The following is a 13,437-nucleotide window of genomic DNA, read 5'->3' as shown; positions in this document are numbered from 1 at the left end:
CAGCATCATCAGAAGGATCATCAGCATCATCATCAGCACAAGAGGATGCTGCTGGCACTGCTGCTGATGATGATTCTTCTTCTGATGATGATGATACCAAATCATCAGAAGTAACAGTGAGCGATTCTTCTGCTGATGATGATGAATCAGCATCATCAGCATCATCAGCAGCAGCAGCATCACCAGGATCATCCCAGCCTCCTGCTGATGATGCTGATGATGATGCTGATGATACCAAATCATCAGCGTCACAAGTGAGCGATGCTGATACTGCTGCTGCTGCTGCTGATGATGATGATGTTGCATCAGGAAGCAGGGATGATGATGATGATGATTCTGCTGATGATGATTCTGCTGATGATGATTCTGCTGCTGATGATGATTCTGCTGATGATGATGATGATGATTCTGCTGATGATGATTCTGCTGCTGCTGGTGATGATTCTGCTGATGATAATTCTGCTGATGATGATTCTGCTGATGATAATTCTGCTGATGATTCTGCTGATGATGATTCTGCTGATGATGATGCTGATGATACCAAATCATCACCATCACAAGCGAGCGATGCTGCTGATGATGATGCTGATGAATCTGCAGCATCAGCAGCAGGAGCACCACCACCACCTTCACCACCATCACCACCATCACCATCATCACCACCACCATCATCATCACCATCACTACCACCACCACCATCATCACCACCACCATCACCATCACTACCACCATCACTATCAGCAGCAGCATCAGCAGCATCATCATCAGCAGCATCATCAGCAGCATCATCATCAGCTGGAGGATTCCTGAGAGGGCCCAGAGATTGGTTCCGAACGAAGATGAAAGAGAAAATGGAGGTCAGTCACTCAGTCAGTCACTCAGTCACTCAGTCAGTCACTCACTCAGTCAGTCATTCAGTCAATCAGTCAGTCACTCAGTCAGTCACTCAGTCAGTCAGTCACTCAGTCACTCAGTCAGTCAGTCACTCAGTCAGTCAGTCACTCAGTCAGTCACTCAGTCAGTCACTCACTCAGTCAGTCACTCAGTCAGTCACTCAGTCAGTCAGTCACTCAGTCAGTCACTCAGTCAGTCAGTCAGTCAGTCACTCAGTCAGTCACTCAGTTAGTCAGTCAGTCACTCAGTCAGTCACTCAGTCACTCAGTCAGTCAGTCACTAAATCACTCAGTCAGTCACTCAATCAGTCACTCACTCAGTCAGTCAGTCAGTCAGTCAGTCACTCAGTCAGTCGCTCAGTCAGCCACTCAGTCACTCAGTCAGTCACTCAGTCAGTCACTCAGTCAGTCACTCAGTCAGTCACTCAGTCAGTCACTCAGTCAGTCAGTCACTCAGTCAGTCACTCAGTCAGTCACTCAGTCAGTCAGTCACTCAGTCAGTCAGTCTATCAGTCAGTCACTCAGTCACTCAGTCAGTCAGTCAGTCACTCAGTCAGCCACTCAGTCAGTCACTCAGTCACTCAGTCAGTCACTCAGTCACTCAGTCAGTCAGTCACTCAGTCAGTCAGTCACTCAGTCAGTCAGTCAGTCACTCAGTCAGTCAGTCACTCACTCAGTCAGTCACTCAGTCAGTCACTCAGTCAGTCAGTCACTAAATCACTCAGTCAGTCACTCAGTCAGTCAGTCACTCAGTCAGTCACTCAGTCAGTCACTCCGTCAGTCAGTCACTCAGTCAATCAGTCACTCAGTCAATCAGTCACTCAGTCAGTCACTCAGTCAGTCACTCAGTCAGTCAGTCACTCAGTCACTCAGTCAGTCAGTCACTCAGTCAGTCACTCAGTCACTCAGTCAGTCACTCAGTCAGTCACTCAGTCAGTCACTCAGTCAGTCAGGCAGTCAGTCAGTCACTCAGTCAGTCACTCAGTCAGTCACTCAGTTAGTCAGTCAGTCAGTCACTCAGTCAGTCAGTCACTCAGTCAGTCACTCAGTCAGTCACTCAGTCAGTCACTCAGTCAGTCAGTCACTCAGTCAGTCAGTCACTCAGTCACTCAGTCAGTCAGTCAGTCATGCACTCAGTCAGTCACTCAGTCACTCAGTTTCTCAGTCACTCAGTCAGTCACTCAGTCACTCAGTCAGTCACTCAGTCAGTCACTCAGTCAGTCAGTCACTCAGTCAGTCACTCAGTCACTCAGTCAGTCACTCAGTCACTCAGTCAGTCAGTCACTCAGTCAGTCACTCAGTCACTCAGTCACTCAGTCACTCAGTCAGTCACTCAGTCAGTCAGTCACTCAGTCAGTCACTCAGTCAGTCACTCAGTCACTCAGTCACTCAGTCAGTCACTCAGTCAGTCAGTCACTCAGTCAGTCACTCAGTCAGTCACTCAGTCACTCAGTCAGTCAGTCACTCAGTCAGTCAGTCAGTCACTCAGTCAGTCACTCAGTCAGTCACTCAGTCAGTCACTCAGTCAGTCAGTCACTCAGTCAGTCACTCAGTCAGTCACTCAGTCAGTCAGGCACTCAGTCAGTCAGTCACTCAGTCAGTCACTCAGTCAGTCACTCAGTCAGTCACTCAGTCACTCAGTCAGTCACTCAGTCAATCACTCAGTCAGTCACTCAGTCAATCAGTCAGTCACTCAGTCAGTCACTCAGTCAGTCAGTCACTCAGTCACTCAGTCAGTCACTCAGTCACTCAGTCAGTCACTCAGTCAGTCGGTCACTCAGTCAATCACTCAGTCAGTCACTCAGTCACTCAGTTGCTCAGTCACTCAGTCAGTCACTCAGTCAGTCACTCAGTCACTCAGTCAGTCACTCAGTCAGTCACTCAGTCAGTCACTCAGTCAGTCACTCAGTTAGTCAGTCACTCACTCAGTCAGTCACTCAGTCAGTCACTCAGTCACTCAGTCAGTCACTCAGTCAGTCACTCAGTCAGTCACTCAGTCAGTCACTCAGTCAGTCAGTCACTCAGTCAGTCACTCAGTCAGTCAGTCAGTCACTCAGTCAGTCACTCAGTCAGTCACTCAGTCACTCAGTCAGTCAGTCACTCAGTCAGTCACTCAGTCAGTCACTCAGTCAGTCAGTCAGTCACTCAGTCAGTCACTCAGTCACTCAGTCAGTCACTCAGTCAGTCAGTCACTCAGTCAGTCACTCACTCAGTCACTCAGTCAGTCAGTCACTCAGTCAGTCACTCAGTCACTCAGTCAGTCACTCAGTCAGTCAGTCACTCAGTCAGTCACTCAGTCAGTCAGTCACTCAGTCAGTCACTCAGTCAGTCACTCACTCAGTCACTCAGTCACTCAGTCAGTCAGTCAGTCATTCAGTCAGTCAGTCAGTCACTCAGTCAGTCACTCACTCAGTCACTCAGTCAGTCAGTCAGTCACTCAGTCAGCCACTCAGTCAGTCACTCAGTCACTCAGTCAGTCACTCAGTCACTCAGTCAGTCAGTCACTCAGTCAGTCAGTCACTCAGTCAGTCAGTCAGTCACTCAGTCAGTCAGTCACTCACTCAGTCAGTCACTCAGTCAGTCACTCAGTCAGTCAGTCACTAAATCACTCAGTCAGTCACTCAGTCAGTCAGTCACTCAGTCAGTCACTCAGTCAGTCACTCCGTCAGTCAGTCACTCAGTCACTCAGTCAGTCAGTCACTCAGTCAGTCACTCAGTCACTCAGTCAGTCACTCAGTCAATCAGTCACTCAGTCAGTCACTCAGTCAGTCACTCAGTCAGTCAGTCACTCAGTCACTCAGTCAGTCAGTCACTCAGTCAGTCACTCAGTCACTCAGTCAGTCACTCAGTCAGTCACTCAGTCAGTCACTCAGTCAGTCAGGCAGTCAGTCAGTCACTCAGTCAGTCACTCAGTCAGTCACTCAGTTAGTCAGTCAGTCAGTCACTCAGTCAGTCAGTCAGTCACTCAGTCAGTCACTCAGTCAGTCACTCAGTCAGTCACTCAGTCAGTCAGTCACTCAGTCAGTCAGTCACTCAGTCACTCAGTCAGTCAGTCAGTCATGCACTCAGTCAGTCACTCAGTCACTCAGTTTCTCAGTCACTCAGTCAGTCACTCAGTCACTCAGTCAGTCACTCAGTCAGTCACTCAGTCAGTCAGTCACTCAGTCAGTCACTCAGTCACTCAGTCAGTCACTCAGTCACTCAGTCAGTCAGTCACTCAGTCAGTCACTCAGTCACTCAGTCACTCAGTCACTCAGTCAGTCACTCAGTCAGTCAGTCACTCAGTCAGTCACTCAGTCAGTCACTCAGTCACTCAGTCACTCAGTCAGTCACTCAGTCAGTCAGTCACTCAGTCAGTCACTCAGTCAGTCACTCAGTCACTCAGTCAGTCAGTCACTCAGTCAGTCAGTCAGTCACTCAGTCAGTCACTCAGTCAGTCACTCAGTCAGTCACTCAGTCAGTCAGTCACTCAGTCAGTCACTCAGTCAGTCACTCAGTCAGTCAGGCACTCAGTCAGTCAGTCACTCAGTCAGTCACTCAGTCAGTCACTCAGTCAGTCACTCAGTCACTCAGTCAGTCACTCAGTCAATCACTCAGTCAGTCACTCAGTCAATCAGTCAGTCACTCAGTCAGTCACTCAGTCAGTCAGTCACTCAGTCACTCAGTCAGTCACTCAGTCACTCAGTCAGTCACTCAGTCAGTCGGTCACTCAGTCAATCACTCAGTCAGTCACTCAGTCACTCAGTTGCTCAGTCACTCAGTCAGTCACTCAGTCAGTCACTCAGTCACTCAGTCACTCAGTCAGTCACTCAGTCAGTCACTCAGTCAGTCACTCAGTTAGTCAGTCACTCACTCAGTCAGTCACTCAGTCAGTCACTCAGTCACTCAGTCAGTCACTCAGTCAGTCACTCAGTCAGTCACTCAGTCAGTCAGTCACTCAGTCAGTCACTCAGTCAGTCAGTCAGTCACTCAGTCAGTCACTCAGTCAGTCACTCAGTCACTCAGTCAGTCAGTCACTCAGTCAGTCACTCAGTCAGTCACTCAGTCAGTCAGTCAGTCACTCAGTCAGTCACTCAGTCACTCAGTCAGTCACTCAGTCAGTCAGTCACTCAGTCAGTCACTCACTCAGTCACTCAGTCAGTCAGTCACTCAGTCAGTCACTCAGTCACTCAGTCAGTCACTCAGTCAGTCAGTCACTCAGTCAGTCACTCAGTCAGTCAGTCACTCAGTCAGTCACTCAGTCAGTCACTCACTCAGTCACTCAGTCACTCAGTCAGTCAGTCAGTCATTCAGTCAGTCAGTCAGTCACTCAGTCAGTCACTCAGTCAGTCACTCAGTCAGTCAGGCACTCAGTCAGTCAGTCACTCAGTCAGTCAGTCACTCAGTCAGTCACTCAGTCACTCAGTCAGTCACTCAGTCAGTCACTCAGTCAATCACTCAGTCAGTCACTCAGTCAATCAGTCAGTCACTCAGTCAGTCACTCAGTCAGTCAGTCACTCAGTCAGTCGGTCACTCAGTCAATCACTCAATCAGTCACTCAGTCACTCAGTTGCTCAGTCACTCAGTCAGTCACTCAGTCAGTCACTCAGTCACTCAGTCACTCAGTCAGTCACTCAGTCAGTCACTCAGTCAGTCACTCAGTTAGTCAGTCACTCACTCAGTCAGTCACTCAGTCAGTCACTCAGTCAGTCACTCAGTCAGTCACTCAGTCAGTCACTCAGTCAGTCAGTCACTCAGTCACTCAGTCAGTCACTCAGTCAGTCAGTCAGTCACTCAGTCAGTCACTCAGTCAGTCAGTCAGTTACTCAGTCAGTCACTCAGTCACTCAGTCAGTCACTCAGTCAGTCACTCAGTCAGTCAGTCAGTCACTCAGTCAGTCACTCAGTCAGTCAGTCAGTCACTCAGTCACTCAGTCAGTCACTCAGTCACTCAGTCAGTCACTCAGTCAGTCACTCAGTCACTCAGTCAGTCACTCAGTCAGTCAGTCACTCAGTCAGTCACTCACTCAGTCACTCAGTCAGTCAGTCAGTCACTCAGTCAGTCACTCAGTCACTCAGTCAGTCACTCAGTCAGTCAGTCACTCAGTCAGTCACTCAGTCAGTCAGTCACTCAGTCAGTCACTCAGTCACTCAGTCAGTCAGTCACTCAGTCAGTCACTCACTCAGTCACTCAGTCACTCAGTCAGTCAGTCACTCAGTCAGTCACTCACTCAGTCACTCAGTCAGTCAGTCACTCAGTCAGTCACTCAGTCTCTCTGTCTGTGTCTCTGTCTGTGTCTCTGTGTCTGTCTCTGTGTCTGTCTCTCTCTGTGTCTGTGTCTCTGTTTGTGTCTCTCTGTGTCTCTGTGTCTGTGTCTGTCTCTGTGTCTGTCTCTGTGTCTGTCTCTCTCTGTGTCTCTGTGTCTCTGTCTCTGTGTCTCTGTGTCTGTATCTCTGTCTCTGTCTGTGTGTCTCTGTCTGTGTCTCTGTCTTTGTCTCTGTGTCTGTGTCTCTGTGTCTGTATCTCTGTCTCTGTCTCTGTGTCTCTGTCTGTCTCTGTCTGTGTCTCTGTCTCTGTGTCTCTGCGTCTCTGTGTCTCTGTCTGTGTCTCTGTCTGTGCCAGAGTTTGTCCTCAAGCTTGAAGCAAGGAGCTTCATCAGCAGCAGAATCCCTTCTAAGATCACGTAAGTAGAGCAAAGAGACACACACACACAGACACACACACAGACACACACAGACACACAGACACACACACACAGACACACACACAGACACACACACAGACACACACAGACACACACACACACAGAGACACACACACGGACACACACACAGACACACACACACAGACACACACACAGACACACACACAGACACACACACAGAGACACACAGAGACACACACAGACACACACACACAGACACACACACAGACACACACAGACAGACACACACACAGAGATACAGGCACACACAGATACACACAGACACACACAGAAACACACACAGTGACACACAGACACACACACAGACACACACACAGAGACACACAGAGACACACACAGACACACACACACACAGACACACACACACAGACACACACAGACAGACACACACACAGACACACACACAGAGATAGAGACACACACACAGACACACACAGACACACAAACACACAGACACACACACACACAGACACATAAACACAGAGACACACAAACACACAGACACACACAGACACACACACACACAGACACACACACACACACAGAGATACACAGAGACACACACAGACACACACACACAGAGACACACACACAGACACACAGACACACACACACAGACACACACACTCACTCAGACTCACTCAATCAGACTCACTCACTCACTCAGACTCACTCACTCAGACTCACTCAGACTCACTCACTCAGACTCACTCACTCAGACTCACTCACTCACTCAGACTCACTCACTCAGACTCACTCACTCACTCAGACTCACTCAGACTCACTCACTCAGACTCACTCAGACTCACTCACTCACTCACTCAGACTCACTCAGACTCACTCACTCAGACTCACTCAGACTCACTCACTCACTCAGACTCACTCACTCAGACTCACTCACTCAGACTCACTCACTCTGACTCACTCAGACTCACTCACTCTGACTCACTCACTCAGACTCACTCACTCAGACTCACTCACTCAGACTCACTCACTCACTCAGACTCACTCACTCAGACTCACTCACTCACTCAGACTCACTCACTCTGACTCACTCACTCACTCAGACTCACTCACTCTGACTCACTCACTCAGACTCACTCAGACTCACTCACTCACTCAGATTCACTCACTCAGACTCACTCACTCAGACTCACTCAGACTCACTCACTCAGACTCACTCAGACTCACTCACTCACTCAGACTCACTCAGACTCACTCACTCACTCAGACTCACTCACTCTGACTCACTCACTCAGACTCACTCAGACTCACTCAGACTCACTCACTCACTCAGACTCACTCACTCAGACTCACTCACTCACTCAGACTCACTCACTCACTCAGACTCACTCTGACTCACTCAGACTCACTCACTCACTCAGACTCACTCACTCACTCAGACTCACTCACTCAGACTCACTCACTCTGACTCACTCACTCACTCACTCAGACTCACTCACTCTGACTCACTCACTCACTCAGACTCACTCACTCTGACTCACTCACTCACTCAGACTCACTCAGACTCACTCAGACTCACTCACTCACTCAGACTCACTCACTCACTCAGACTCACTCAGACTCACTCAGACTCACTCACTCACTCAGACTCACTCAGACTCGCTCACTCACTCAGACTCACTCACTCACTCAGACTCACTCACTCAGACTCACTCACTGACTCACTCACTCAGACTCACTCACTCAGACTCACTCACTCACTCAGACTCACTCACACAGACTCACTCACTCAGACTCACTCAGACTCACTCACTCACTCAGACTCACTCAGACTCACTCACTCACTCAGACTCACTCACTCAGACTCACTCACTCAGACTCACTCACTCAGACTCACTCAGACTCACTCACTCACTCAGACTCACTCTCTCTGACTCACTCACTCAGACTCACTCAGACTCACTCACTCACTCAGACTCACTCAGACTCACTCAGACTCACTCACTCTGACTCACTCACTCACTCACTCAGACTCACTCACTCAGACTCACTCACTCAGACTCACTCAGACTCACTCACTCAGACTCACTCACTCAGACTCACTCACTCAGACTCACTCACTCACTCAGACTCACTCACTCAGACTCACTCACTCACTCAGACTCACTCAGACTCACTCACTCAGACTCACTCACTCAGACTCACTCAGACTCACTCAGACTCACTCACTCAGACTCACTCACTCAGACTCACTCAGACTCACTCACTCAGACTCACTCACTCAGACTCACTCACTCAGACTCACTCTGACTCACTCACTCAGACTCACTCACTCAGACTCACTCACTCAGACTCACCCACTCAGACTCACTCACTCACTCAGACTCACTCACTCAGACTCACTCACTCACTCAGACTCACTCAGACTCACTCACTCAGACTCACTCACTCACTCAGACTCACTCACTCAGACTCACTCACTCAGACTCAATCACTCACTCAGACTCACTCACTCAGACTCACTCACTCACTCAGACTCACTCAGACTCACTCAGACTCACTCACTCTGACTCACTCACTCAGACTCACTCACTCACTCACTCAGACTCACTCAGACTCACTCAGACTCACTCACTCAGACTCACTCACTCAGACTCACTCACTCAGACTCACTCACTCACTCAGACTCACTCACTCAGACTCACTCACTGACTCACTCACTCAGACTCACTCACTCACTGACTCACTCACTCACTCAGACTCACTCACTCAGACTCACTCACTCACTCAGACTCACTCACTCACTCAGACTCACTCAGACTCACTCAGATTCATACTCACTCACTCAGACTCACTCACTCAGACTCACTCACTCAGACTCACTCAGACTCACTCACTCAGACTCACTCACTCACTCAGACTCACTCAGACTCACTCACTCACTCACTCACTCAGACTCACTCACTCAGACTCACTCACTCAGACTCACTCACTCTGACTCACTCACTCAGACTCACTCACTCTGACTCACTCACTCAGACTCACTCACTCACTGACTCACTCACCCACTCAGACTCACTCACTCTGACTCACTCACTCAGACTCACTCACTCACTCTGACTCGCTCACTCTGACTCACTCACTCAGACTCACTCACTCAGACTCACTCACTCACTCACTCTGACTCACTCACTCAGACTCACTCACTCAGACTCACTCACTCACTCAGACTCACTCACTCAGACTCACTCACTCAGACTCACTCAGACTCACTCACTCAGACTCACTCACTCAGACTCACTCACTCAGACTCACTCTGACTCACTCACTCAGACTCACTCACTCAGACTCACTCACTCAGACTCACCCACTCAGACTCACTCACTCACTCAGACTCACTCACTCAGACTCACTCACTCACTCAGACTCACTCACTCACTGACTCACTCACTCACTCAGACTCACTCACTCTGACTCACTCACTCAGACTCACTCACTCACTGACTCACTCACTCACTCAGACTCACTCACTCAGACTCACTCACTCAGACTCACTCACTCACTCAGACTCACTCACTCACTCAGACTCACTCAGACTCACTCACTCAGACTCACTCACTCAGACTCACTCACTCACTCAGACTCACTCACTCAATCTGACTCGCTCACTCTGACTCACTCACTCTGACTCACTCACTCAGACTCACTCACTCACTATGACTTGCTCACTCTGACTCACTCACTCAGACTCACTCACTCAGACTCACTCACTCAGACTCACTCAGACTCACTCAGACTCACTCACTCAGACTCACTCACTCACTCAGACTCACTCACTCAGACTCACTCACTCACTCAGACTCACTCACTCAGACTCACTCACTCAGACTCACTCACTCACTCAGACTCACTCACTCAGACTCACTCACTCACTCAGACTCACTCACTCAGACTCACTCACTCAGACTCACTCTGACTCACTCACTCAGACTCACTCACTCAGACTCACTCACTCAGACTCACTCAGACTCACTCACTCAGACTCACTCACTCAGACTCACTCACTCAGACTCACTCACTCACTCAGACTCACTCACTCAGACTCACTCACTCACTCAGACTCACTCAGACTCACTCACTCAGACTCACTCACTCAGACTCACTCACTCAGACTCACTCAGACTCACTCACTCAGACTCACTCACTCAGACTCACTCACTCAGACTCACTCTGACTCACTCACTCAGACTCACTCACTCAGACTCACTCACTCAGACTCACCCACTCAGACTCACTCACTCACTCAGACTCACTCACTCAGACTCACTCACTCACTCAGACTCACTCAGACTCACTCACTCAGACTCACTCACTCACTCAGACTCACTCACTCAGACTCACTCACTCAGACTCAATCACTCACTCAGACTCACTCACTCAGACTCACTCACTCACTCAGACTCACTCAGACTCACTCAGACTCACTCACTCTGACTCACTCACTCAGACTCACTCACTCACTCACTCAGACTCACTCAGACTCACTCAGACTCACTCACTCAGACTCACTCACTCAGACTCACTCACTCAGACTCACTCACTCACTCAGACTCACTCACTGACTCACTCACTCAGACTCACTCACTCACTGACTCACTCACTCACTCAGACTCACTCACTCAGACTCACTCACTCACTCAGACTCACTCACTCACTCAGACTCACTCAGACTCACTCAGATTCATACTCACTCACTCAGACTCACTCACTCAGACTCACTCACTCAGACTCACTCAGACTCACTCACTCAGACTCACTCACTCACTCAGACTCACTCAGACTCACTCACTCACTCACTCAGACTCACTCACTCAGACTCACTCACTCAGACTCACTCACTCTGACTCACTCACTCAGACTCACTCACTCTGACTCACTCACTCAGACTCACTCACTCACTGACTCACTCACTCACTCACTCAGACTCACTCACTCAGACTCACTCACTCAGACTCACTCACTCTGACTCACTCACTCAGACTCACTCACTCTGACTCACTCACTCAGACTCACTCACTCACTGACTCACTCACTCACTCAGACTCACTCACTCTGACTCACTCACTCAGACTCACTCACTCACTCACTCAGACTCACTCACTCAGACTCACTCACTCAGACTCACTCACTCACTCAGACTCACTCAGACTCACTCACTCAGACTCACTCACTCAGACTCACTCACTCACTCTGACTCGCTCACTCTGACTCACTCACTCTGACTCACTCACTCAGACTCACTCACTCACTCTGACTTGCTCACTCTGACTCACTCACTCAGACTCACTCACTCAGACTCACTCACTCACTCTGACTCACTCACTCAGACTCACTCACTCACTCAGACTCACTCACTCAGACTCACTCACTCACTCAGACTCACTCAGACTCACTCACTCAGACTCACTCACTCACTCAGACTCACTCACTCAGACTCACTCACTCACTCAGACTCACTCACTCAGACTCACTCACTCAGACTCACTCACTCAGACTCACTCAGACTCACTCAGACTCACTCAGACTCACTCACTCAGACTCACTCACTCAGACTCACTCAGACTCACTCACTCAGACTCACTCACTCAGACTCACTCACTCAGACTCACTCACTCAGACTCACTCACTCAGACTCACTCACTCAGACTCACTCACTCAGACTCACCCACTCAGACTCACTCACTCACTCAGACTCACTCACTCAGACTCACTCACTCACTCAGACTCACTCAGACTCACTCACTCAGACTCACTCACTCACTCAGACTCACTCACTCAGACTCACTCACTCAGACTCAATCACTCACTCAGACTCACTCACTCAGACTCACTCACTCACTCAGACTCACTCAGACTCACTCAGACTCACTCACTCTGACTCACTCACTCAGACTCACTCACTCACTCACTCAGACTCACTCAGACTCACTCACTCAGACTCACTCACTCAGACTCACTCACTCACTCAGACTCACTCACTCAGACTCACTCACTGACTCACTCACTCAGACTCACTCACTCACTGACTCACTCACTCACTCAGACTCACTCACTCAGACTCACTCACTGACTCACTCACTCACTCAGACTCACTCACTCAGACTCACTCACTCAGACTCACTCACGCACTCAGACTCACTCACTCAGACTCACTCACTCACTCAGACTCACTCAGACTCACTCACTCAGACTCACTCAGACTCACTCAGACTCACTCACTCAGACTCACTCACTCAGACTCACTCACTCACTCTGACTCACTCACTCAGACTCACTCAGACTCACTCACTCAGACTCACTCACTCACTCAGACTCACTCAGACTCACTCACTCACTCACTCACTCAGACTCACTCACTCAGACTCACTCACTCAGACTCACTCACTCTGACTCACTCACTCAGACTCACTCACTCTGACTCACTCACTCAGACTCACTCACTCACTGACTCACTCACTCACTCAGACTCACTCACTCTGACTCACTCACTCAGACTCACTCACTCACTGACTCACTCACTCACTCAGACTCACTCACTCAGACTCACTCACTCAGACTCACTCACTCACTCAGACTCACTCACTCAGACTCACTCAGACTCACTCACTCAGACTCACTCACTCAGACTCACTCACTCACTCAGACTCACTCACTCACTCTGACTCGCTCACTCTGACTCACTCACTCTGACTCACTCACTCAGACTCACTCACTCACTATGACTTGCTCACTCTGACTCACTCACTCAGACTCACTCACTCAGACTCACTCACTCAGACTCACTCAGACTCACTCAGACTCACTCAGACTCACTCA

This window comes from Petromyzon marinus, chromosome 71 (genome assembly GCF_048934315.1).
Source record: "Petromyzon marinus isolate PM22_M1 ecotype Great Lakes invasive population chromosome 71, UKy_Petmar_22M1.pri1.0, whole genome shotgun sequence".
Taxonomy (NCBI): domain Eukaryota; kingdom Metazoa; phylum Chordata; class Hyperoartia; order Petromyzontiformes; family Petromyzontidae; genus Petromyzon; species Petromyzon marinus.
The sequence above is the reverse complement of the archived record's forward strand: the minus strand, read 5'-3'. Positions refer to the sequence as shown.